Source organism: Leuciscus leuciscus (genome assembly GCF_965113295.1).
Source record: "Leuciscus leuciscus genome assembly, chromosome: 2".
Taxonomy (NCBI): Eukaryota; Metazoa; Chordata; class Actinopteri; order Cypriniformes; family Leuciscidae; genus Leuciscus; species Leuciscus leuciscus.
Window position 1 is genome coordinate 40,861,142 of NC_138726.1, and position 26,896 is coordinate 40,888,037.

Sequence of the window (26,896 nt, forward strand, 5' to 3'; positions counted from 1 at the left end):
GGCAGTCTCTCTTTCGCATGCTCCTTCACCCTTTAAACCATCATGTCCAGCAGGCCTCTCTCCCTCATTCACACTTTTTACCCATGGGACCTCGTGCTGTGCTACAATCACAGTGGCATCTCGGATAAACCAACAGTAGCAAAGCGTTAAAAGCACATGCAATGGGAATGAAACGTAAGCACTGAAGCTGATGCTGTCAGCAGTTTAGAATGTAAATTCAGGTTATGAATAATGCTACACATGGAATTAAATATATAGTGCTTCATATGTAAAAGGAGGTGAATGGTGACTAGTGTGCATTCTGACTTATTCTCAGTCCCTCGAATGTGTTTGCTGGCAGATCAGACAAGAGGAATGATCGATCTGTAGATTATAGGATTATGCCATTGTGTGCAATCACACACAGCTGTGGGATTAACAACCACAAACATAAAGGAAAAGTGCTGAAAAATAAATAATACAACAAGAAAATAAAAACAATGGACAAAAAAGAAAGCTTTGGTAAGAAGTTTTTAAATCAGGATTTGGTCTTTGCTGTTCTCCCCAGTATAAAAACAATCCCTGAAAATAAAACAAATAAACATTATATTAGTGCAGCGACAATAGCAAAACAAAACACTTACATACAAAAGACACAATGTGTTCCCAGAAATTATGCTTGGCCCATTAATAAGTGATTTCTTTAACACATAAGAACGCTTCTATAACAAGTATGACATGAGATTAAGTTTTATGAGAGAGAAAGTGAGTATAAAACAGATGCTTCAAAGAGATGATGTGAGAGAAGATTCACATTGTATTTGCTCTCTTGAAATATTGATCCTCTTTCAGTAGCAATTGAGAAGGAGAAAGAGATGGAGAAAAACGAAACCATGAGTGAAGAAAAAAGATGCTGAGAGTCAGTTAAAGATAAGATTGAAAGGGAGGAAAGGCCCAGCTGGTGTGTGTGTGTGTGTGTGTGTGTGTGTGTGTGTGTGTGTGTGTGTGTGTGTGTGTGTGTGTGTAAGAGCAGCTGCACAAAAGAGCTCACTGAAAGGAATATTCGGGAATCGTGCAAAATTCTATTCCTTTGGAAAATCACATCCTCCTTGGACCCCTAAATGATTCTATGGGCTAAAACAATTTTGGGGGTTATTCTATTCAGTGCCTGATTAAAAGTACAACATTGCATGCTGATGTAAAGTCGGAGTGAAAAGGAAATTCAACCTATTTTAATCAAATAATCTTGCTGTGACCAATTCATCCATACATGCATTTTTTTCTTTCTTTTTTTGAGTCCATAATTTTTTTAATCAAAATGTCACTCAATCTTCCGATGAAATGACATAACTCTTTCTAGTGATGTTTGCCAAACTTCTACAATCATATCGTCTACTTTAACAACACCCCTTTCTTACAATTGACTACAAAAATCACATTTATATCCGCAAACATCCAATCAATAACCGACTGATAGAACCAAGTCCCTGCAATTTTTCTTCTTTTTTACATTTTTTCGATCCATTCCTGATATTAGGAAATAATACAAATCCTCTATCATGAACAGCTACCCAAATATGTTTACCTTTATCTGACTCGCAGATTATGAAAATGTATATTTATACCGAGGGATGAGTCAGAATGTTTGTCTGTGGTAAATGACAGCATGCCACAGATACTGTCAGAGACACACACACACACACACACACACATTAGCACCTGCTGCTACCATTTGAACCCTCAAAATCATCTTTATATTATTCACAACTTTGATTTTTTTCCCTTCAGTTTACAGTACTCGTGAATTTTCTGGATAATGTACAGAAAGATAATAAAGCAATGCGGGTCAACATTTTCTAGCTTTATTTGAGGATATCTGTTTTACACAGCAGTCATTAAACATCTGCAACCATCAATCCCATGTTCCTTACATCTCCAGAGGTGCAGTAGAGAACATATTGTGCCCTGGGTGGGAAACCTTGCCGGTGATTCCCTGCCTGTGCGGTTGAGTCTGCGGAGAAATTGTTTTCTGGAAAGAGGCAACGATAGCAAGCAATAATCAAAGAAGGATTTCACCCTCGGCTGCGCTCTCAACAGGATTAAGACTCACCACTCACTGACATTAGCCACTAAAGCCTTTTAGCTCAGTCAGCAGCGCTATGAGAGGAGAGAGAGAGCCCTTCAGTCAATTACCAGGGTACAGCTGCTCGGTCTAATATATGTACATGTCATACAGCCCATATCACAAACACCACAAATGAAAACTCGCTTGACTGTGAGGACTAGATTCAGCTCAAGTCCAGTCTGCTGAAACTGGACTAAACAATGTGAGGGAATACAACTGGACAAACGGCGCTGGATCAAACAGTGCGGTTTGGGAAATTGCTCTTGGCTGTCTAAATCAAGCCTAAACTTGCAGCAGTTTGCATTGAGTGTTGTTAATGTGGTCTGCAGAGTGTAAGGGTGCTGTGGCTGACGGTCTTTAAATCACAGTGAATTGTTTGCATAGCAGTGATATACAGCAGCCCCCCTCCCCAAAAAGAGCAAGAGAGAGGCTAAGAGAGCAAGAGACACAGTATTTGAACTGAACACTATAGCTTTGGAGGGCAGCTTGGAAAAAATTCTGTTGTCTTAAAACAAAAGAAAGAATAAATAGAGATGGAGATTAATGGTCCATTTCTTATTTTTTTGGTATTTTTGAGGAAGAATCTTTGGAAAAAATGAATGCAATTAAACTGTCAAACAAGCAAAGGTGCTTGTTTTTGATTATATAAAAAGAACTGGCTCATTTGAGTCATTTGTTTGGGAATCAACGGGACTACACAGGTCGCTCTGAATGGTTTTGATTTAGTCAGTCATTTTTTGTCTGGAATCCTTGGGCAATAGGTCATGCTGTATGGTTCTGAAACACTACAAAGGACCGACTCAGAGTCACTACACTGGTTGTGCTGTATGGTTTTGAATCACTTAACATAACTGTTGCATAAAAGTCATCCGTTCAGGAATTGTGCTTTTGATTCAGTAGCAGTGTTGCATCCTGGAAAAAATTTAATTTTAATTTCCACAAAAATATTAAGCAGAAAATTCAGCTTTGCCATCACAGGAATAAAATATATTAAACTAAATAACGGTCATTTAAAATTTCTGTTTAGTCTTGAAAAACATTTAAAAAAATCTTGCCAACCCCAAACTTTTGACAAGTGTATTTTCTCAAAACAATGTACAAAACCAATAAATAACACAATTGTGCCCTAAATGTAAATACATAACTACACAGACACAGATAAGTTTGTGTACATTGACTACGACATCTAATATCATCAAATAAAGCTGCTGCAATGTTCAACAAGCCCTTGACAGAAAGACTGAACAAGCAAAACTAGCTGTAATGCACTTGGTCGATCTTCTCATCTCAGCTCTATATCAATAATCCACACAATCTTGTATTCTCTCAAACTGATGGTTTTTTTCCCTTTTTTACGTGGTGCAATGAAAATATTCAGAAGCTGCACATTTAGCACAAAAAAAAAGAAAAAAAAGACCAGAAGGCCAAAAAGGATCAAATGAAAATAAGAAAACAAGAACATGCACCGCAATCTGTCAAACCACTTCTACTCTAACAGACATCACAACACAGCTGTTTAGACAGCTGCTGCTTGATACTATTGTTCTGGCTGCAGTAATGACATCAGCAGGCCTCTGGTGATGTCAGCAGGATGGTCAAGAAAGTGAGAAGATTTCAACCGGGCTCATGTGTAGCTGAACTGATGTCCATGTCGTGTGTCTGGAGAGAGACCAAGATTTCTAATTTTCTCCTGCTGGTTCGAGTGATAAGCACACACGTTCTCCTGACATCATCATGGAGAACATGGGGTCTGCTTGCCTCAATTAAGAAGGAAACTATGATCATATAGTATGTGCTATTAGATATAAATAGAACGAATACACCCACTGCCCGCTGCAATGCCTGCGAATGACTTCAAGGCATATTTCTCAAGCGTAGCATCCCTCACATACATACTAATGAAGGTGTGTGTCCTATCATCTTGATTTGCATACATATTTATGAAGGTGCGTGCATACTTATGAAAGTGTAAAGCATCATCCATGCTCACATATACACTTAGGAAGGTTTATGGCTCATCACCTTTATTCTATACTGCTTGAGTTGAGTTCAAAAAGCATTTGGATGTATCCATAAATGTGATAATGATCATCAAGGCTATGCGAGTGACTTATGAAGGTCCTGGAATGAGGACACGGCACAGTTACACATCACTCCCTAAAAGGGAGGGAAAGAAAGAGGGAGACAGAGAGGGACGGATGGGAATGGTGGTTCTGTTGCCGTGGAAACCCTTTTCTGGACACTTTCCAGGCTTTGTAATGATTTCCCATTTACCCCTCAAAGAGGAAGAGAGCGAAGTGACTCCTTCGATATCAACATGCAACACACACTACGCTCAACAAAGCTTCACTGCGAACCCCCGAAGACACACACGTATAATCATACGGCATAAAAACCATGTAATGTCAAAAAAAAAAAAAGCTATCCTCACAATTTTCACAGGAAAGATTTGTCCATTCATTTTCGATGTGGCGGATGAGTACTAAATCAATTCTGCTCACACCCACTCTAGTACCAGAGAACTGAACTGAACCACCAACAGTATCATTGAGCTCCAGATGGTATTCAGAAGCTGAACTCTTGGGCAGCTTGTGTTGTTTCTCTCTAAAGTGATGACCTGCACCTTGCTGCAGATTCGCTTCTATCTAATAAAATTACAGAACCATCACTGTCCTTGTCATGGCTGTAATCGTGTTAGGGGGCACTCTTATCAGGTAAAAACATCTATCTGGAACAGCTAGCACCCGTCCTAAAGAGGCATCTTCGAGCAAGTTATGGGGAAACTCGACTCGGGGTCGTGTATCTCCACGGGTGGGTGCCTGCAGGGAGGAATGTTGTGAATGTTTGTTGTACACATAATAGTCTGGGTATCGATATACAGCTGTGGTCAGAATTATTGGCACCCCTGGTAAATATGATCAAAGATGGCTGTAAAAATAAATCTGGATTTGAAAGCGTGTATGCGATTCATAAATCACATTATGAAATAGATGTTTTTCTATTGTGTGAAATATCTCTGAAGTATATTCCCATTAATATTTTTTTTTTTTTTAGCACACGCTGCACACCAGGGGTGAATAGGAACATGAAATTTTCAAGCTATGACTTCTTGTTTAATAGGAGTATAAATATGAGGAAACACAAAGAGTAAAACCAAAGAATATAGTTCTGATGTGCAGCAAAAAATTTAGCTTTATAAAATAGAAAGTGGCTTGAAAATCCCCATTTCCATCATTAGGGCAATAATTAAGAAGTTCCAATCAACTTAAGATGTTACGAATCTGCCAGGAAGAGGACGTGTGTCTATATTGCCTTAATGCACGGTGAGGAGGAAAGTTTGAGTGGCCAAAGACTCTCCAAGGATCACAGATGGAGAATTGCAGAGATCAGTTGAGTCTTGGGGTCAGAAAGCCTTAAAAAAATTAAAAAATAAAACAACGCCTATGTTGTTAGGGAGGGTTTCAATAAAAATTGCAAACTGGAAGTTTACTGGGTTCGGTCAGATGAAACTGAATAGCTTTTTGGCAGCAAACACACTAAACTGGTTTGGTGCAAACAGGGATAAAAAGTACCCCATGCCCACATGCCCAAATATACAGCTGGATCTTTAATGGGGATGTCTACTGCATTCTCTATTTACACTGTTAAAAAGTTGGATTCTCATGCTAAACATGGCCAAAGTTTAAAAAAATTTGTTGGATGTATGACAAATAATTTCTGTGCCAAATACAATATCGCTGGTCATGAGTCGGAATTGCAGGCGGTAAGCAACATAAAATGTCTTTGTTTTGTTGCCAATCAGCACAAACGTAAAGTGAATCAAAAGTTATCCAGGGATAATGCAATGATGTATTGTGTGTGACCCTTTAGCTTCGCCCACGATACGTCTCCAGGAACTCGGAGTCGGCTGTTTTCGGAAAGAATCGGTACAGCATATCTGTCTTTTATAAATCTGATAAAACTAAAGACTCTTCGGAGATATGAAGGATGCAATACTTTGTACTCAAGATTAACATGAGATTGGCAGAAACTGTGTGTGTTATGTGTATTTAATAAAAGGGTGCCAATGATTATGGCCAAAGTGTTTTTTATAATGTGAAATGCTTCTGATTTACTTTCAATTCTTTTACTCCAATGAAAGGGTAGATGTTTGTGAATTTTTTGAATGAAATATCAAAAGGATAAACAATGCAGATTTATTTTTATTGCCATCTTTGATCATATTTACCAGGGGTGCAAATAATTCTGACCACAACTGTACAATCCCTGATTCGATTAGATCCTATTTCACATACTGTCGATTTGAAACTGTATGATTCTATTTCTGATTCAATTCTAATTATTTCAGTCAAAAGTCAATTTGTTCATATGAAAGAAATTATTTCTCAACTAATGCTGGAACCTTCTACATTGATCCATTATGAAAATATTAATTTAAAATTAACAATAGGGCCAAACTATTGTTGGGTTTCCATGTTGTAAACATGTTTTTAAACTAACTGTTCAAACTGTACATTTTATCCCCTAACTTTCAAAATACATAATTTTGAATGATTTATAAGTTGTTTTCCTCATGGGGACCAGAAATGGTCCCACAAGATCAAAAACTACTGGTATTACGTTTATTCCCATTAACGAAGGGTTTACCAGGACCACACACACACACACACCTTTATTTTTCTCTCTAATGAATTTTAACCAACTCTTCTCATAGGAATAGCAGCTTTTGAGAAAGTACAGTAGTAATGTTGTACAACAGTGTTTTTTTCCTGAAACTCTTTTAGTATTGATCCCGAGAACACCAGTCTGCAAATCCAAAGTGTTTATGATGACACATCCAAGTTTGGGACACATCGGGGAGAAACGCACGCTCTTTTCTAATTAAATTGAACAATCTGGGGATTAAAAGAGTGTCAGTGTAAATCCACCCCTGAAGATGGTGACATTCGGCAACTCCAGATATATCACATGGAAAGCTGGCAGCCGAGAAATCCTTCTGGCTCGTTTAAAAGCAACCACCCCATCACATGACTCGCTGTGTTCAATTTAGAAATTGCATTCTGCTGTCACAGCCACACCTCGCAAATGAATAAAGCTGTACCTTTATGTACGTTCTGTGCCAATAGCAGAACATTGCTTGAATTAATTAGAGTCAAGAGTCAACTGCACTAAAATATGTTTTGGACTCAAAATGGGGAATGAGAAAACTAGAGGAATGAAAATGACGGGGTGGGTATTCTTTTGTTGAAAGGGTTGTGCATGTGTATGTGTGTATAAGAGAGCTTGTGTTTACACTGTGACCTCTCCATCACATTGGCTTCTTCAGCTCCTTTTGGGCTCTTGAGACACAGATGAGAGCTTCACTCAAATTAGATGCCCCCACTCTCAAACAGCTCTAAAGCAGCAGTTTATTCCAGCACTAACACAATGGAGCTCACAGGAGAAGGTCAAGGCCACTGTGATTGAAATTTCTTAGCTCATTCAAAATGTAATACACAGATTCATGGTTACTTTGCTCTCATCAAGTCACTATCTCCGTCATTCACCTCCTCTTCCTCGCTTTCTCTCAATCTACGAATCATTATTCCCTGTCTAACATCTCACACGGTTCTGAGCTTAGAACAAACAGCTCATCCTCATCGCCATGGAAACAGTGGGACAACAGCAGGATGCCTGGTGTTACTGGGGGTTGGGAATCTCAATCATCCCCCCCCCCCCCCCTTCTCTCTCTCTCTCTCTCTCTCTCTCTCACACACGCCGTTATTCACGTTCATCCACTTTCTGCACACAGATCTCCTCTGGAGACCATGCCAGTACGCACACATGGAGCTCCTCCGATAGCTAAAACACCGTAATAACCACAACAACTATTTGGAGTCGTAGCTCTGACCATTGATTTTCTTTAAGAACTAATTCATAGGTGAATCCAACGCTATCTCACGACCAATTCGTACGAATTCGTACGAGGGATTAAAAGGTGGCTGATTCGTACAAATTCGTACGACCTCACTCGTATGAATTTGTACGATTTGTCTAAACCCACGTGATGGGTAGGTTTAGGGGCGGGATCAGGGGTAGGTCATTCGTATGAATTCATACGAATTGGGCAATTCATAAAATATGTACGATTTACCAAAAATCTTACTAATTCGTACAAGTGAGGTCGTATGAATTCGTACGAATTAGCCACCTCGTAGAATTTGTACGAATTGCCGTGAGATCAGGCTGGTGAATCTCACTAAACCTCTCAAGAACATGATCTGGTCAGATTACACTCCAAAATAAAGAATCAAGAAATAATTACATTTTGCAACAAGACCCTAAAGTCTTCAAAAATAAATAAAATAAATGTATTACTGAGAAAAATGTTAGAATTATAAAAAAGAGTGTACACATAAATGCTCATTTTACATTGCACCGACAGGCACCGACCATCTCTGACAGTACAGCATGTCACTTCTCAGATATTCACAACCCAATAAATGCAGATTCAGGATGTTCAATTTTGGAGTTTTTCAAACCACCTGAATTCACTTGACCTGCCTATAGAATGCCTAATGTGAAATTCCTGATCACACAGATTTCTATAAATAAAAAAAAAAGGATTTTGCCCGCAAACATTTACCAAACAATGGTAAATGTGAACACACCTTAAAGCCCAGGAAACACCAAACCGACGGCAAAGAACTAGCGCTGATGAAAGCCGACTGTGTTGTCGCCTCGCATTGCCTGCGTCGGGGGGAAAAGCTGCACTTGAACACACCGAGAGAACTACTGCCGACTGTCAGCTAGAATGTGTGTTCTGCGCCTGCGTGTAAATGAGTCTACTTCTGCAGATATATTCATCTATATTCGTCATTCAAAAAGGGAAACCGGCGCTGCAGGCTGCGGTTACACAAACCATAAACAAAGCAGTGCATGCTTACCGTTTTGAATATCAATCCTGCTAAACACTTTCTTTATTCCACTCCGCTCATGTTAATATTGAAATATTCGCCAAGGAACACTCAGGTAAGATAACGTAACATTAGAACAGCCTTCTATCTGTACCGATTTGACTTCTTTGCTCGCTGTTTTGCTATTATTCTCGTGCACTGACTTACTGACTCACTGAACAGCCAATCAGAGTTCCCTCCTTCACCGACGACCCAACGCCGATTTCGAAAAAATTCGCCGATGGCCGAAAAAAAGCAGACGAGGACCAATTTCTGAGAAAACCATGTCGGCCAACGCTCTAAAACGGCCCGATGTTCCCCGACGGCCGATCGTCGGCTTGGTTTGTCCTGGGCTTTACAGTAATGAGAATTTACTTAAAAAAAGAGGAACTGGAGATTTCTTTGAAAAAAACAATGATTTTTAGCTAAATTAAACTGCAACTGAAATCATTTGAATATTGTTCTAACATGGGCTGGAATGAATCTTTATCTGATATTTTCTTTTCTTTTTAAAACACTCAATCAAGGCAAACTATCATCACAATCAACTGAAAAATGAAATCCACATTTGAAAGGGGTTACACGATTGAAAACAACCTGGCAGCAACATTTTCCCGTTTAACTTTTGGATGATATCTGTAAAATTGTGTTGAATCCAATTCAAATGCACAGATCCTCCATAGACTTTTAAGACAGGTGTGAGATGGCAATTGACCCTTCGCAGGGAGTTTGATTGACAGGCAATCTGACCAATCATAATCCGCCATTTTTGTCCGACAAAGCAGTCAGGAGAGTTGGTAGATTAACATTGGAGGATTTGAACTTGAAAAACGGAGTACTGACGTCTTTCCGCGGTTATAACAACATTTCTTCTTATGTTCATTCATGTTTATTTGATGCTATAAATTAACTAGAAGGAAGAGATGATCGGTTCACGAGCAGCTTTGACTGAGGCTCTACAGCGATCGGTCATACACATTAAAGAGCCACAAAACGGTATTTATTGTTTAAATTTCTTTAAAAAATTACCAAATTTGAAAGTTGAGACTTTGTTTCATATCAAAAGTAGCCTGCTCTGTCCTGTCTGTCGGCGCGTTGTCAGTGTCCTCTCTGCACAGCCATGTATTTTTCACTGCGTGAGAACATGGTGGGGCGTGAGAGCGGCGTAGCTTGTCGGACATAGCAACAGTAACTAAAGGGGGCCAGTCTTTGCGAACAGTCAAGCTGAGGCAGGATTGGTCAGTAACATTTTGGCTGCAACTTTGCAAATGGTCAATTTGGGGAGAAATGTTCTTCATTATCATGACAATAATGTCACAATAATTTTTTTTTTTTTTTTTTTTTTAAATCATTGTTACAATAGGCTTCATTTTCCCTATGCAGTATTTCTGAATACCTTTTTCCTAATTATTATTTTAAGCACCTTAAGCTTTAAAAGAGTCGGAAGGATTGGCTATTTTTATTTTTTTTAATCTCCGTCCCACAAGAATGTGTGTACATCATACACACAGAAACGTGGGACATTTCTGGCGACATTCAATCAGAGGACAGTGCTGTCCTTCCTCTAATAGGTCTCTCTTGTCCAGCTCTTTGAATAATTGCAGAGCAACAGAAATTGCGATAGCATTAGATAAACAAAGCCAACTGAAGCATCCACCATTACTCCCGTCTCAAACTATTATGCCATAACAGTCAAACCTACATAGTGACATGCTGCGGTCTACAGTGGCATTAAGAGTGAAGAGCTTTTCATCAGAGCACTGCCTTACATTCAAAACACAGCCACCAATCCTTTTTACATGGTAGTAGAAATATGAACCATGATGCTGATGATGATGAAGGGTGTGAGGAGGAGAAAGAGAAAGATGACAAACAAAGACTAATTAGGGAAGTTAAAGGAGAGAGAGAGAGAGAGAGAGAGAGAGAGAGAGAGAGAGAGAGATTGTGTGCAGCAGGGACTTTTCCTCAGTAATTGAGATGGATTGTAGTGGGCAGAGAGGCCAGATGTGAAAAGAAGAAAGACTCTCACTAAGGAAACTATTCCCTCTCTCTGTCTCATACATTTTGTGCTTTAGAGATGACTTTAGCCAGTTTAATCACTAATGACTTCTAAATTGAATTTAGCTCAAATTAAAAAAGCAAAATCAAATAGGAGATAGAGCGTGCTGTAAGCAGAGAGTCCGGCAGAGTTCCTCTTAAAACAGCTGAAGCGGGCTTTCCCACTCTATTCTGTTTCGACTAATAAGATGGATTATTGCAGCCTCTTGATAGGAGACCATAACAAACAATTCCAATGTAAATTTCAATTACAATTTGATTCATGTTGTATGCCAAGGTTTCAAAGTGCTGATGTGCAGAAATGCCATTTTCAGTTCTAATAGCCCTTTACAGCCTCGGTGTCTCCCAAAAAAAAAGAAAAGCGTTTGATTCAAGCGACAGCTAGTGGAAACTTTGCTTAAAAAAATAAAATGAAAGTGTGTCACTGGCCACCAATGAAGCTATTTCACACTGAGGAATTTCTTTTCATCTGTCACTCACAGCTTGGAAAGGATCAAGATGGAAAAAGTAAAAAAAAATAAAAAAAAAATAATCACGGGTTTTTGAACTTAAAATAAAATAAATAAAAACCTATATAAAAGTATAATAAAACCCATTAAAAAAATTATATATATATATATATATATATATATATATATATATATATATATATATATATATATATGCTACAAACACATCAACAATGTTGTGAACATCTGAAAACTGCAAATAGGACTAAAGGACTTCGATAATGTAATTAGCTTTAAATGGCAACATGCTTCATCAACACAATGCGATGTGCAGACATCTAAACACTGTTTAATGATAGTCTTCTTTTAGCAGTGACAATCTAAATACCAGTTGTACACTATGTTCAGTTGTACTGAAGGGCAGTTTATTGATCTTAAATCAAAAAAGATGGAAGACTTATTGCTGGAGCAAAACACAAGTGTGTGAGTGTGTGTGTGTTTGAGCATTAACTGGGCAGGATGTAGCATAAAGGCCCCCATCACAGCTGGCAAACAGAGACGTGCATTGCTTCCATTGAAGTTGGTGTGCCAGGCTTTAATTCATACACTGGTGGCCAATCAGAGAACATTGGCCCAGCTTAACCAACCACACACACACACACACACACACACACCAGAGGCAGGAAAACAGGAGCCAGTAAGACTCCCTGCAGGCTGGTTAGATCAATGGCAATAAAATACCATTGCTGATTGTTGTAAGACTGAATAAGTGTAAATCCTATTTGAAAATCAATACAGAAAATAAGAGCTACCACTGCAAGAATTCATTGAGGTACTTCATTTTTAACGTCTCCAAGCACAAACCCGAAACCTAAATACCCAGCAATTTTGTTTCAACTATACTTTGACTACACTGCTTTCCTCAGACAAGCAGCAGCAAAAAAGAAATAAAGAAATAAAGAAATCCTTATCTAATGTTTACAAACCTGTCACACATCTATATGTGATTTGAAATCCGAATAACTTGTGCCTCAGTTTGAACCTTTAGATATGATTTCATTTACACTCTTCAGTCATTCTGTAAAGTACTATATATTGTCTAAAGTGCACAATATTGACACAATACAGTCTTTTTCGCTAACTTTTTTCACTTACAGTTTAATGTGTGGTGACCAGTAACAGTCAGTCATGAAGATTGGATATGAAAACTAAATTGGATGTGCGTGTGAACAGTATTTCATTTCATGGTTGTCCTAGCTCTTGATTGGCACATTGTGGCAGGTCATGATAAAATGTAAAAAAAAAAAAATATTGCCAGCAAAGCATCTTCCAGTTCCAAGAAAAAAAAAAAAAATACTATCAGAGAATTGTTCTAGTGAGAAGAGTAATAGTGGATGGAAGTGATCAGTAAATGAGGGTTATATTCTCACTTACACATCAGGCTGGATTGCTGGGAGTGCAGCGAGAGGAGGCAGGGTCATCTACATCAGGGATTGAAAAGGAACAGACAGCCCAAGCCAGCCACAGGCTACAGAACCCATCTGAGAGGAAGCAGAGCACTAATGTCTGCTCACAAACTAACACATTTCTAACCCATAGGCTTCTAATGGTTTCACTATTTTAGATTCAATGGTATTAATGTGTAGGGTTAGGGGTTAGAAAAAGAATGTGAATGCATTTATTTTCTAAACATATTTTCGTAAACCAACCTCTCTAACAAACCAGTTGATATATCTTCACATTTAACGTAAAGCAATTGATGAGACTTTCAGATTCCTTAAAGGGATAGTTCACCCAAAAATGAAAATTACCCCATTATTTACTCACCCTCAAGTCATCCTAGGTGTAGGCTATATGGCATTCTTCTCTCAGACGAATATAATCGGAGATATATAAAAAAATGTCCTGGCTCTTCCAAGCTTTATAATGGCAGTGAATGGTCGTTTATGTTTTGAAGTCCATAAAAGTGCATCCATCCATCATAAAAGTGCTCCACACGGCTCCGGTGGGTTAATAAAGGCCTTCTGAAGCGATGCGTTTATGTAAGAAAAAATGCACTCAAGTAGATTTTTGACAAAATTTGTCAAAAAAAGGTTGTTTCATATTATTTGGATACATTTAAAAATGTGGACCTCACAAGGATGTTTAAGTAAATTTGTTTAAACGGGACCTATTATGCTTTTCCACTTTTTCAACTAGTTAATGTGTAATGTTGCTGTTTGAGCATAAAAAAGATCTGCAAGGTTACAAAACTTAAAGTCCACTCCAAAGAGAGATATTTTATTTAACAAGAGTCCCCTTTTCAAGAACTGCAATGAAAGGCTCGTCTGGACTACAACACGGCTTTATGAAGTCATAATGTTCCTCTTTTAAAAAATCTCCCCACAGAATACGCAAAAAAGGGAGTGAGGCCTGGTTGAGCTGCATTAGAGAATACAGTCTCGTTGCTTTGTCAAAGAGACACTGTTTTTTCCACAATGTTTCTAAAACTCATTTGTTTGACCTTCGTAAGCCTGACGAACTTAGAGTGGTTAAAATGTATTTTAAACACTGTTCCTGGACATTATAACCACAACATTTATCTGTGCACTGCACATTTTATGGAGAACAGCTTGTTTTCTATAGCTTTTGTAAGCTCTCGCTTTTGTAAGACGGTTCACAGCTCTTTAGGATAGTAAACCATGATTTTGTGAGTGATTACTGTTTGTATTACCTTAGTTTTCTGACAAATATCATGATTAAATGGTGGATAACATTGTATCTGAAATGTATAAGGAAATTACAAAAAAACACACCACTCTCAAATGTCCTGTAAAATCTGTGCTTGTTAAAGTCTGAGCATGAAATCCGTTCTGGTCGATCCTCTTGTTTGTTAAAGCTGCCGTCGGCAAGTCTGGCAGATTGGGTCGATTAGCCAAAATTTTGAATGTTTACAACTCTCATGCCCCTCCCCACTACCAGCGAGCACCCTCCCATCGAGGTCATGCTCGTCAGTGCGTCACTGTGCGTGTGTACCTGATTTTCTGTGAACGCGTCCGTCTCTTCAGCATCTATCAACACCATGGACTCGGAGGTAGGCTGCCCTGGCTAATCTATCCATAGATAGCAATAACCGAGGAATTGGAAGCTTGTTAGTAGATTTTCTCTCCGCCATCACGCTTCATGCAATCTCCAGGCGAACTTCATGCGTGGCATGTGCATGTGATATTAACGTGCGCGAGTGAGGGGGGATCTGTGGCGTGTGCACGACCTGTGATTGACAGTCAGATCTCACACCCCCCTGCGCTGATTGGACCTGATGAAGCGGGAGCGCTGGTTTTTTGCAAAACAAATAACACGCTCCAGGTGGAGTTAGAAGCTCGGGTTTTTTTCTAAAACCACCTTATTTATGTTGTTCTGTCGGATTATAGTGTCAATTACACTGAATATGATCAAAAAAATGTTGCCGACGGCAGCTTTAACATTGTCAGAGTCTGAATCAGGCTTGAATTGATTTGAAATTGACGCCGCCATCCTTAATATTTACATCTGAGAAGAACTCGCGATAATGGAGGGGCGTGGCATTTCACGATCATGAGTTAAGTAGCTCCTATCACAACACACTCAGCCAGTTAACCAATCACAGCACATTTCATATTTTGGAAGGAGGGGCTTCATTGAAATCGAAATGTTCGAGCCAGACTGGGGAGTGGTGTGGTAATAATGTAAAATATGTGGAAAATATATATATTTTTTTTTTAATCAAGCATGAAAACATTAGGCTTGGGTATCGAGTATCGAGTATCGATTGGAACCGGGACTAGCTTTGCGATTTTCCCGGAATCGTTCAAAAGTTTAAATTTCGATTCCTAGTTTCGATTCACAGTCCGCCGACCGGAAGAAGAAACCGCTGTCTAAGTCATTTCTAGCCCTATTCTGAACTGAAGTAACTACATAATCGATTTCAAACTGCCAAATGTTAACTGGCTGACACTTTAGTTAAACATTTGTAACGTACACACGGCATGGTAAATGCGTGTACTAGCACAGGTGTAAGCGTATATTGATTGTTATGCTAAACTGCGAACCGACACATTTTATGAGACGCTGTGTGAGTTGCCTTTTTAACTCACACAGCATCTCATAAAATGTATTCAGAGCAAACAACCCTGACGTTAAACCTTAAAAACGTACTTATATGATGTTTTCTTATTCTTCGGTATCTCGCAAGTTGCAACCATATTCTCTCGTCCTCTGCTCGTCCGTTTGAAAACTGCGCGCGATGCCGGCGAACGTAAAAAAATATATATTCATGAAAACACATTTACACATGCAGAGCTGCCAACTCTCACGCATTTACCGTGAGACTCACGCAATTGACAATTTTCACACGCTCTCATGCCACACATCCATTTTCTCACGCACAATAAAATCGTGAAGCAAAGAGGACACGGAGACCGACAGACTAGACAGAGCAGTTACTTTATGATATACAAAAAAATCTCAGCTCTCAGATTCTGTCAATTTTATTACGAAATTCAAACAATAAATACCGTTTTGGCGCTTGTAAATGTGGAGATTTACAGATCCCAAGCGCACGTGAACCGATCATCTCGACTAGCAGCTAATAGTAAAAAAACACGAACACTGTTGAAAGATACAGTAGGCTACAACTTACCTAAATGTATATTCCTCATACATAAAATCGATCAATCAGTGTTTTTTATCAGCGTGAAGAGGTCAATAACACAGCTGGAGAACAATTATGTCATATTTACCTCAGGAAAGCCATTTAATGAACATAATATAGGCTATAGCACTAGTTGGCAAGAAAAAAAGAGCTATAGAGAGTATTTAGCTAAATATGTGTAGCCTACTATATTACATATTATATTTGTACTTATATCATTAAATAAAGTTGTTATTATAATAAATAAAAAAACGCATTATTTTAATTTGAGTTATTTTTAACCTTAAATAATACTGCCAGCTGATAGGGCTCTCTGTATGTTTACAGCATTAGGTGAGTTGTTTTTTTCTTGAGAAAAATTAACGCCTATCTTGAGTACCTAATATTTATCCAAATGAGTCAATATTAAATCAAATCACAATAACTGAATTGAAATGAAATAATAAAAAAGCGTAAATTACCAGAAATTGTACCATGTAAACATTGTAACATGTAACATGTTGTCACTAAACCTAATAAAATTCAGTTTAGTTACTAAAATGTTAGTGACAATCACAATACAATACACTTATTGTGATGCAAATTTTTTTATATTTCAATTGATGGAGAAGGTCAGACTATTTCCTTCAGAAAGACTGTTGGTTAGCTAGCTCATTTAAAATGTCCTAAAAAAGTTGTTTAAAATAGATTTGATATTTATATTGTAGTTGAAAACAGCCCTGTGAGAAATTCATAGTAAATTTCATAAAAAGTAAAAAATTCATAGAATTAAAATTGATCTAAACTTTTTTGACCCTGCCTCTTAAAAGAATCGGAATCGAGAATCGTTAGGAACCGGAATCGAAACAAGGAATCGGAAACGGAATCGGAATCGTTCAAATTCAAACGATACCCAACCCTAGTACACCCCAAAAACAAAATCAAAACTTCGTAAAAGGGCACAATAGGTACACACACACACACACACACACACACATCTACATTTCAACACTCATTTTAGTGTTTTTTTTTTTTTTTTTAAGTTGCTGGAAGGGAAAATGAGGCAAAACAAATCAATTTTTTTTTCTGGAGTTTATCTTGGAACAGATTAACATCTATAGTCTGACAGTTTTGGTTTATACACCAACAAAATTATTCAAACATATCCGTCTCCTAATCTCTCAGAGCACAACATACTTGAATTAGTAATCAAACGAGTTCATAGACACCTCAGGAACTGACATAGGGTCTTCAGTTTCCTTTAAACCACACAACAAACAGGAAAAAATGTCCACATATAACCCAAAAGAAACACTTGCAGAAAACAGCCAATGAGAAACATGTGAAAATGTTTATCCTCTTATGTTCATCAGTCTCACAAGAACGCTTCGAAAAGCAAGAACTGCATGAACAAATGAATGCATTCTTCCTGTCATCAGTGACTCCATAGCGAATCCATCTTTGACACTCCAACTACAGACCGATAAAGAGGAGTAATGACCCGTACACACAGAGCATCTAATCCTGCTAATGATGTATAGTTTGTAATGCTTAATCACGAGTGCCAAGGCAGTAATAAGTAGAAAAAGGAAAGTTCTGTTCATTTACCAATGTAAAATTTTGGTTGATCAGACTAAAACAAAATTATTGATTTAGCCTATAATGAAGACTTTAGAGATTCTAAATCTATACTTGTGCTTGATACATTTTTTTTTTTTTAAATGGCAGATTTTCAAGCAATGGAGATTATTATATATTATAGTGGATGGGTAAAAAGGGAAATTTTTATCTACCGTTTAACTAATTCAGAAATAATAAGATATTGTCAGTTCATTTTGGCTCCAGCTAATTTTTATATAAGGCTCGTTCAGTGTACATCATAAAATCTATGAGCTTCTTAACTTGAACTTGCTCCCCTTTAGAAAGCTATGATTGAGACCTCGAGAGAAACATGAGAAATAGGGAGAAGAAGTGAAGGAGTATGGGCTTTATGAGTGTTCCCCTGGCAGTTGCACTGAGGGCCATTTTTCACCTCTCTCCCCAGAGGATTATTAATAGATCTATACCCACCTCCCTCCCTGCTGTTAATCTACCAGGCAACATGTGTTACATACAAAAATGCCTGATTACACACATCAAAAATCAGTAAGAAAAGCATCAACATTGAAGTGGCTTTCCATTTACTTTTACAATTATTTTATTGGCAGACACTTCCTGACCAGAGCGACCAACAGCAAACAGGCACTCATTACTTCAACATATGTATAACAAGATAAAACCAAGATGTGCAAATGCAATGATAGCTGTAAATCTGGTGCGTGTGTGTGTGTGTGTGTGTGTGTGTGTGTGCGTGTGTGTGTGTGTGTGTGTGTGTGTGTGTATGCACTTGAAGAAACATACCTGCAAAGCTACAGTACTGTGAAAAGTTTTAGGCACTTGTGTACAAATGCTGTAAAGTGAGGATGCTTTCAAAAAATAATGTCATAAATAAATTGTATTTATCAATTAACTTCTATTAGCTAAATCAAATGAATATTTGGTGTGACCACCTTTTGTGTTTAAAACAGCTTTTGTCCAAGGGACACTTGCACATAGTTTTTCAGGTAGCTTTGCAGAAAGGTTTCTTTAAGCGTCTTGGAGACGTTGCAATGGTGAGATCAGATCTCCGTGTGGAGCATACCGGCATAACGTCAGACTCCTTGTGCAAACAAAAATCTCACTGGATTATTACAATTAAATGTCAAAAGGAATGTTTGGAAATGTAAAGATATTTCCTAATGACACACTACAGCAAAATATATAAATAACTGGCTTTTTTTTTTTGGTGTAAATACCAACATGCTTTAGACTTTTGCACAGTACTGTATATATTGCTAAGTATTACTGATCAAGCACATTTAATTACTACAACTTACCCTTACTGACCCTCTCAATTTATAAAACTGCACTGCAAATCAATGGGGATTATGTTCCAGCAAACAATATTGATAATACGACAGATTTTCATTTAAAAAATGATTGGCCTTTTTGGAAATAGCCGTAATTTTGTTTTATCGATCTGGACAGATTTAAGATAATCTATAGCACTATACAGGTAAAATTAAAGTGAATTATTGCAAATTTGATTCATTTTTAAAAACAAAACAAATCTGTATTAGTTAGATGGCCATTGTGGGAAGCTTGTTATTAATACACATGGGAATGCATGTTTTGTTTCTTGTTTTTGCATTGAACATGTTTTGGGGGGAAATCATGGCATGAAAACAGAGACCATTTTTTAAATTAAGATTCAGCATTTTGGTTTAAGTTTATTTCCTACATAATTTCATTTAGAGTCTAATTATTATTCTTTTTACCTATAATGAAACATCAGAATAAATGATATAATAAATTATAGCAAACTACGGTGACCGGGAGGGGACATGTTCGGTTCACTTAGTTGTAAATTTAAGTTTCTCATTAATTAGTTTTTGTTTATTGGCTTAAACGGGACTTTATTCGTGACCCGAGTATTTCATTCAAGCCAGCAAATTTCCGACAAAAAAGCCCATTCAACTTAAGAATGCGCTTCAGGTGTCTTTCACTTACGTACCCATGTCTTAATGCCAGAGACCGCACTATATCGTTATATGACATTTCTAATTCAAAGTAAAATGTTATTTCATCAGTCATCTCCATCTCCGACTGCTGTTACAGTATTGACCGGTGTGGTAGCCTACCCTCAACATAATCGTGGCTACGAGAAATAGACGTTGTTCTCTCAAAATATGAAGTCGTGGCCACGGTAAAATATATCGTTCCCTCAACATATGATCTGGAGTCCACGACTTTACATCGCGTGGCCACGACATCATGATGTCGTTACCTCAACAAAATGATCTTGTGGCCACGATTCATTACCACGTTCCCACGACTAAATATGACGTTCCCAGTTCCCACAAATTAATATCTCGTGGCAACAACATATCACGTTCCCACGAGTTTATATGTTGTGGCCACGACAAAACTAGGTGAACCGAACATGTCCCAAACAAACCCACCGTTACCCACGTTCATTAAATCTAAATAATCATTCCAATAATAATGAACCATGAGCAACAAACAAAAGGTAATGTCAGAAAAATGAATACCTAGAGGAAACAGGCTAAGTATGAAGCTGATCAGGATTTTTTTTTTTTAAATGTACTTGTTCATTTGGTTCACAAGTCCACAAGAAAATCTGACTTGTTAGTCATGCACTTTTTTTTCCAGCTGACCACATAAAAAAAAATAATCTGCAGGTTCCATTTTGCAAAGTTGACTTCAATTACTTGACTGTAATGGAACACATGACCCCTAATTTCACAGATCAAAGGAGGAGTATGCATACGTCAGCATACAGACTGAGTGAGTGAGCATTATTTCAATCCCCTGTAAGCCACTTTAAAGACCTTTAAAAAGGCAGTTTGCCATGAAATGTTGCATTGCGAATCATTTCTCGACTCAGGAGTAAGAAAGTGACAGAATAGCATTAACATTATCTCAGGCAAAAGAGACTTGAAATAATTCCAAGTCATTACTAAAGGTGGATTTACCTTACAATATAATAAGTCACAAGACACGTTGTGCCTAAAGGGGTGACATGCATTTCTAGACACAAAGGGGAGTAACTAAAAACCCCTACACTAGAGTAAACTAAATAAAATAACAAAAAGAAATGGCAATATGATAACATCAATTTTCAATAAACAGTTTTATTGTATGATTATTATATTAATGTTGTATTGTATTAACTGTATACTATAAGTATTACTTTGAGGGGAAAAAAACTGCACTTCCACAGATATAATTCTTAAGCTTAGTACCTGTAAACAGCAATGTTTATGCTAAGTTTGTTTATCGGTATTTAAAAATGTCTATAACTGAACTAAAAGGCAATTAAAAAACAAACAAAACTATAACCGAGATGGACATAAGCTTTTTTTTCCATCCAGGATTCTTAAAGAGCAATTTAGATGATACATGCTGAATATTTTTTATAGTTCTGTCATTATATTCACACTGAATGCAGAATACATGACAAGCAATATTACATTTTGCTATTCAGCCAAACTGCTCTCCTGGATGGATGCCAATGACACTCTCCAGCACCTTTATTTAACGGGACGATGAGGGCGCATAAAAATAGTCATGTCAAGTTGAAACCCCTCATTGTCACCATCATTAATCAAAGGCTACATTTACAAATGATGTTTACTGTTATTACAGCATTAAGAACCCATTACTACATTTGTTAAAGCTGCATATGTAATCAGCTGTCAACTTCTCCTCGCTCTTCTTTTCTCTAACGCCCTGAGCAATTCTGGATATCAGCTGGTCTTCACTGCTGTCGCAACATGGGTGCTGAAGATTTCACAAAGCACAAACACTCTGTAAAGACGAACAGTGTCAAAACCATGACAGTCTCCCTACAAAAAACCATGACATGTCAGTTCCAAAAACAGCATGTTAATGTTGCGTCTCCACCACAATAAACCCCCAAAACCATCCATCTAATGCCTTCACACTATACAGAAACATTTTCACACAAGCAGGCCTATTTGAAGATATTAAAAGACCTTCAAAGGAAAAGACGTTATGACACTCTTTTTCATAATACGCAAGGAGACTGTACTTCAACCTGGCAGTCAGACACCTCACTTAACACCCTGCTCTGGGTGAAATATACTGTAATTATACACACACCGCATTACTTTAGCTGGCCATTTATCAAAGATTATGCAGTACTGCAGAATTATTAAAGCATTTTGAAGATGTAGATGTGTCAGATTTGTGACTAAAGGTAGAAGAACTATTTACTGCACTTCAAAAGGGCTACATTGTACCATGATGAACGACGGCACATACGTTTCAGAGAAGATATAAAGCCATGAAAATCTTTGAACAGAATCCTTCCTTACTCTCAGCTTCCTAGAATTATGGCAAAGATCCAGTGATAAACTATACCCATTTATTTCAACACCATCCATCATCATCATCATCATCATCATCATCATCATTATGGCTCCATATGTGGTGAGCTATGCGCAATAAACGGCAAAAAATATTTTTCTTAATCAGTATTTTTGCCTTGATTTTCCCTTACTGAAAATATCTAAACATCATTAAAACAAGATTGAGAAGCAAAATTGTGGTTTAAAAAGATAAGGCGGCTTGTTTTCAGAAAATGTATTTTGAATTAAGTTTATTACCCCAATGGCAAATATTTTCTTTCATTTTCCATAAACCTCTTCCACATGAGAGGAGCATTGAATTGCAAAAATACATTTTCTTAATCAGCATTTTTGTCTTGATTTTGCCTTGCTCAATTTCTAAACATCATTAAAACATGAGGAGCAAAATTGTGGTTTTAAAAGAAAAGGAATGTTTTCAGAAAATATATCTTGAATGAAGGTTATTTATTACCCAGTTGGCAATTTTTCGTATTTATTAGTATGTTTTATTACATGGTTTGGTTGAATTCTAATGTAGAATGCGGTCTGTTATTTATTGATAACAGCTGCTGCTAAGTATAACACACCGTTGCCATGAAAAACAGAGCGTTGCTATGGACACAGGATTCTAACCGTAGAGACGGAACGGACTATTTTCTTTAGCGGAAGCAATACAATCGTTTTTAAATCAATAAACTCCTTTTTAAAACAATATTTTGTGTCAAATTATTTATTTATTTGGTAGGTAGCCATGTAATAAGCGGGATAATGGAGAGCGAGGCGGTGGTTATAGCGAATACAACCCCTTCAGGCTGATTCGAGACCCCTCCGCCTGATCAGCCTGTCGGGATTGTATTCGCTATAACAACCGCCTCGCTCTACATTATCCCGTACTTATGCATTAACCTCTTTATTTATTTTTTAATTTATGCTAAAAACTAGAGAAGAAAAATTGTTAGTTTTGAATATATTCTCTGAACAAGTCCTGCTTAAACAAAGCCTTAATATGTGACTCTGGATCACAAAACCAGTCACAAGTAGCTCGGGTATATTTATGGCAATAGTCAACAATACATTGTATGTGTCAAAATTATCGATTATTCTTTTATGCTAAAAATCATTAGGATATTAAGTAAAGATCATGTTCCATGAAGATATTTTGTAAATTTCCTACTGTAAATATATAAAACATTTATTTTTATGAGTGAATGCAGCACAATCGCGAACATAAATGGACAACTTTAAAGGAGATTTTTCTCAATGCTTCGATTTTTTTGCACCCTCAGATTCCAGTTTTTTAAATAGTTGTATCTCGGCCAAATATTGTCATATCCTAACAAACCATACACCAATGGAAAGCTTATTTATTCAGTTTTCAGATGATGTATATGATCAATTTCAAAATTGACCCATGTGACTGGTTTTGTGGTCCAGGGTCACAATATCTTATGCAACTTCAAGTAAATTAACATTGTTTTAAAGATGTTTAGATACAGTTTAGATACAGTATACAGATCTTTTTTTTTTTAGCTGGATGAGAAAATATGGAGGACAAAACTACTTTTGTTCACCAGAATCAAATGCAGCATCTGCCAGGCACTCCATCTGCATAACATCTAACATCCTTTTAACACAGTCATGAGTGATATTGACATCTCACTCCAACAAGAGCACAGTGTGATTGCTACAGCTGAACCTAAGGAATAGCAAGTGGCCAGTGAGTCCTTCCATCCATGGCATACCAGCAGAGCATGAATAGGTAGAGCTAGGTGTATGTAGGGATCCAGAATAGAGAGAATGTAAGAAGACTCTCTACAGTGGCCACATCCGTGGACTTTTAAAACAGTGTAGCTTTAACCTGCAATGACAAGCAAGGAGAGATACATCTCAGGAGGACAAGATAATAGAGAAAGAGAGGAGATACACAGAATGAGAACGTGAAGGTGAACACTAGGACAAACCTTTGTCCTCCCCAGAACAGAATAAATGACAGGAGGATGGATGCAGGCTGCAACAAAGGTACAATATTGAGGTATCCATCATCACAGGACTTCTGTGGACCTCATATATCTGGCGCTACTTCAGGACATACGCCTTTTACCATATGCTGTGCTACACAACAAACAGTGTTTTTCCCTTATGCCTTTATATAGATTTGCTTGGGAGACCCTATCAAAGGCAAAACACACCGTCCCAACTCATCCTCCCCCCCCCCCCAGCTGGTATAAAACCGCCGTACCTTTCGTGTCCCTTCAGAAGATGCTTCAAGGGAAGCTTTGATGCTATGTGTCTCACATCAAAAGAAATAGCAGCGGATGTGATCCGCAACACTGTGTTGCTGAGGACAGTTTACTTCCACCCCCTCCCCGCCAAAAACACATGAGATAACTGGGATATCTCACTGAGCAACAATAGTGACTGAAAAAAAAGAAAAGAAAGGACGGAGAGTCTGAGGCGTGTATTGCATCACGATAGCAGATGAAGTGCTCGCACTTTATATTGTCTAGACAGCGTAATTGATAATGACTAAAAATGGCTTATTTGAAATCAGTTCTCCTTGGAGGCTCTCAAAATCAAGATATAAATGAATCTTGCCATTTATGGCAACAGAATTACAGCAGTTGTCATGGAGCCGTTACAGTTCCCACATGAAAGGGACGTGATGGTGTCTGGAAAAATTAAAACGATTAGTGCGAGGATGCAGCTGGATCTGTGTGCATCTGTGCATCTGTTTGCATCAGTAATCCAGTTTCGGCCATCCTCTCTTCTACACAGTGTCTAAACGCCACACTCTGCTTTCACAGTTATTTGGCATCTCGGGGTTCCCTCGGGGCCCTGCGCTGATCCGCAGTGAGTCCTGTGCTAAGAGAGCAGGGATCCAGGCATTTCCCCATTTTCAAGCCAGCAGCTGTCAGGGAGCATATGAATAACAACTGACTGATGCACATCACGAGTGCTGAAGCGGGCCGCTCCTCAGAAGAATTACAATTAGACTCTGGGTTAGTCAGTGTGAGACCAAAACACAACTCACAAGAGTACAATGTCAAACACCTTATCATTAAAAAAATAAAAAAACAAAAGAATATTTTGGGGGTTATGGATCCATTTTATAGCTCCTCCCACAGTTCCCAACGGTATTTTTGTGTAGAAAATGCTTAGCAAATACCGATAGGCCAAAGGACCCAATTTCTTTTTAGAAAGTAGGAAAAATTGTGTGCCCCCAAATCATTTAATTTAAATGAAAAATAAGATAATTAGAAATTAGAACAACAAGAGCCTATAATATTAGTAATTAAGTTTTTATTAACAAGATGTTGTGAAACTAATTACCTGCATTTTCTTTCAGCTTATGAATAAGTTTTATTTAGAAATAATTAAAATGAAAATGCATTGTTCAGTTCTCAATTTTTTACTAAAGAGTGAAAACTATTGCCATTTGTGTTTAAACTTGTGTTCAAACTTTACATCTATCATCATGTGGTACTATAGATTTGAGTCTGAAAGTGAGTGAGATTTGACAGCTAGGTGAATCTTCTGTAATAGTAGGCAATGCTGCCTTTTTTTTATACTCTAGTCTACTGTTCAAAAGTTTGTTGTCAGCAAGATTTTTTTTTTTTTTTAAGGAATTCATACTTCAAATTAATTTAAGTTTTTTTAATTCATGATTTGAATTCATATTCAGCAAGGACACAAGTGGCAGTAAAGACTTTAAATTTCTATTTCTTTCTATACAATTGCTGACTTTCTATTCATCAATTACTCCTAAAAAAAAAAAAAAAAAAAATTAAGTTTCAACAAAAATATTAAGCAGCACAACTGCTTTTAACACTGATAATAAGAAGCACCAAATCAGCTTATTTTGATTTGATTTCTGAAGGATCATGTTAGGGATAGGTAATATGACCAAAATCTCTTATCACGATATGTTATTTTATTTCATGTTGACGGTATATATCACAATATAGTTATTTTTGCTTTAAATAAGGTTATAATATCAAAATTGTTGATACCATTAAAATTTCATAATTCTTATCACCATTTTCAATGTAATTTAAAAAAAACTGATACTATTCCTAAAAAAAGCTTACTGAAGACAAGTAAACAGTGATAAATGAAATGGACCTATACCTGAAAAACTTCAAGCACTATAAATAAGAAATACACAAAATGTATAAAGTAATCAAATGTATAAAAAAACTAAACAATGCATAGTCTTTGCTGTGTAAATTAAATATACATTTATTCTTATTACAGCTACAAAAGTGATTCAGTCAAGAGCAGTGAGAGATTTTCTCTTTTCTGTTGTTTGATTAACATGAATATCGACAGCAGGTACATTTGGATGCTGTCACTTTAAGACTGCATTTTCTTTCTCAACTGTTTACGTTCACTTAAGACATAAATGACTGTGTTTACTTGCATGGTCACATAACATAAGTGTCCCCTTACATTAAAATGCGCCAAAATGTTTCTAAAGTAGCCCTAAACGGACAAACGCGTTTCGTCACTATGTTGTTCTAAAGTCAGTGAATAAAACATTGACACAATGATGAACAAGTAACAATAATATTCGCAATAACATATCGTTTTACTGAATAATTAAGTAAACATAATTTCTTAATTTATCTTTGTACAGAAACCTCATTGCTTAACTGGCTACTCTCTGCTGTCTCAGACGACGACATCTCCCGTCAGCCACTGTAACTTCTGTTGGTTGCAATTCGCAACCT

General features: G+C 37.4%; 1 protein-coding gene across 3 annotated transcripts in view; it reads right to left on the reverse strand.

The window, feature by feature from the left end:
• Positions 1 to 26,896, reverse strand: part of fam189a1 (family with sequence similarity 189 member A1) — a 109,440-nt gene that overhangs the window by 55,702 nt on the left and 26,842 nt on the right. The window lies entirely within an intron of this gene.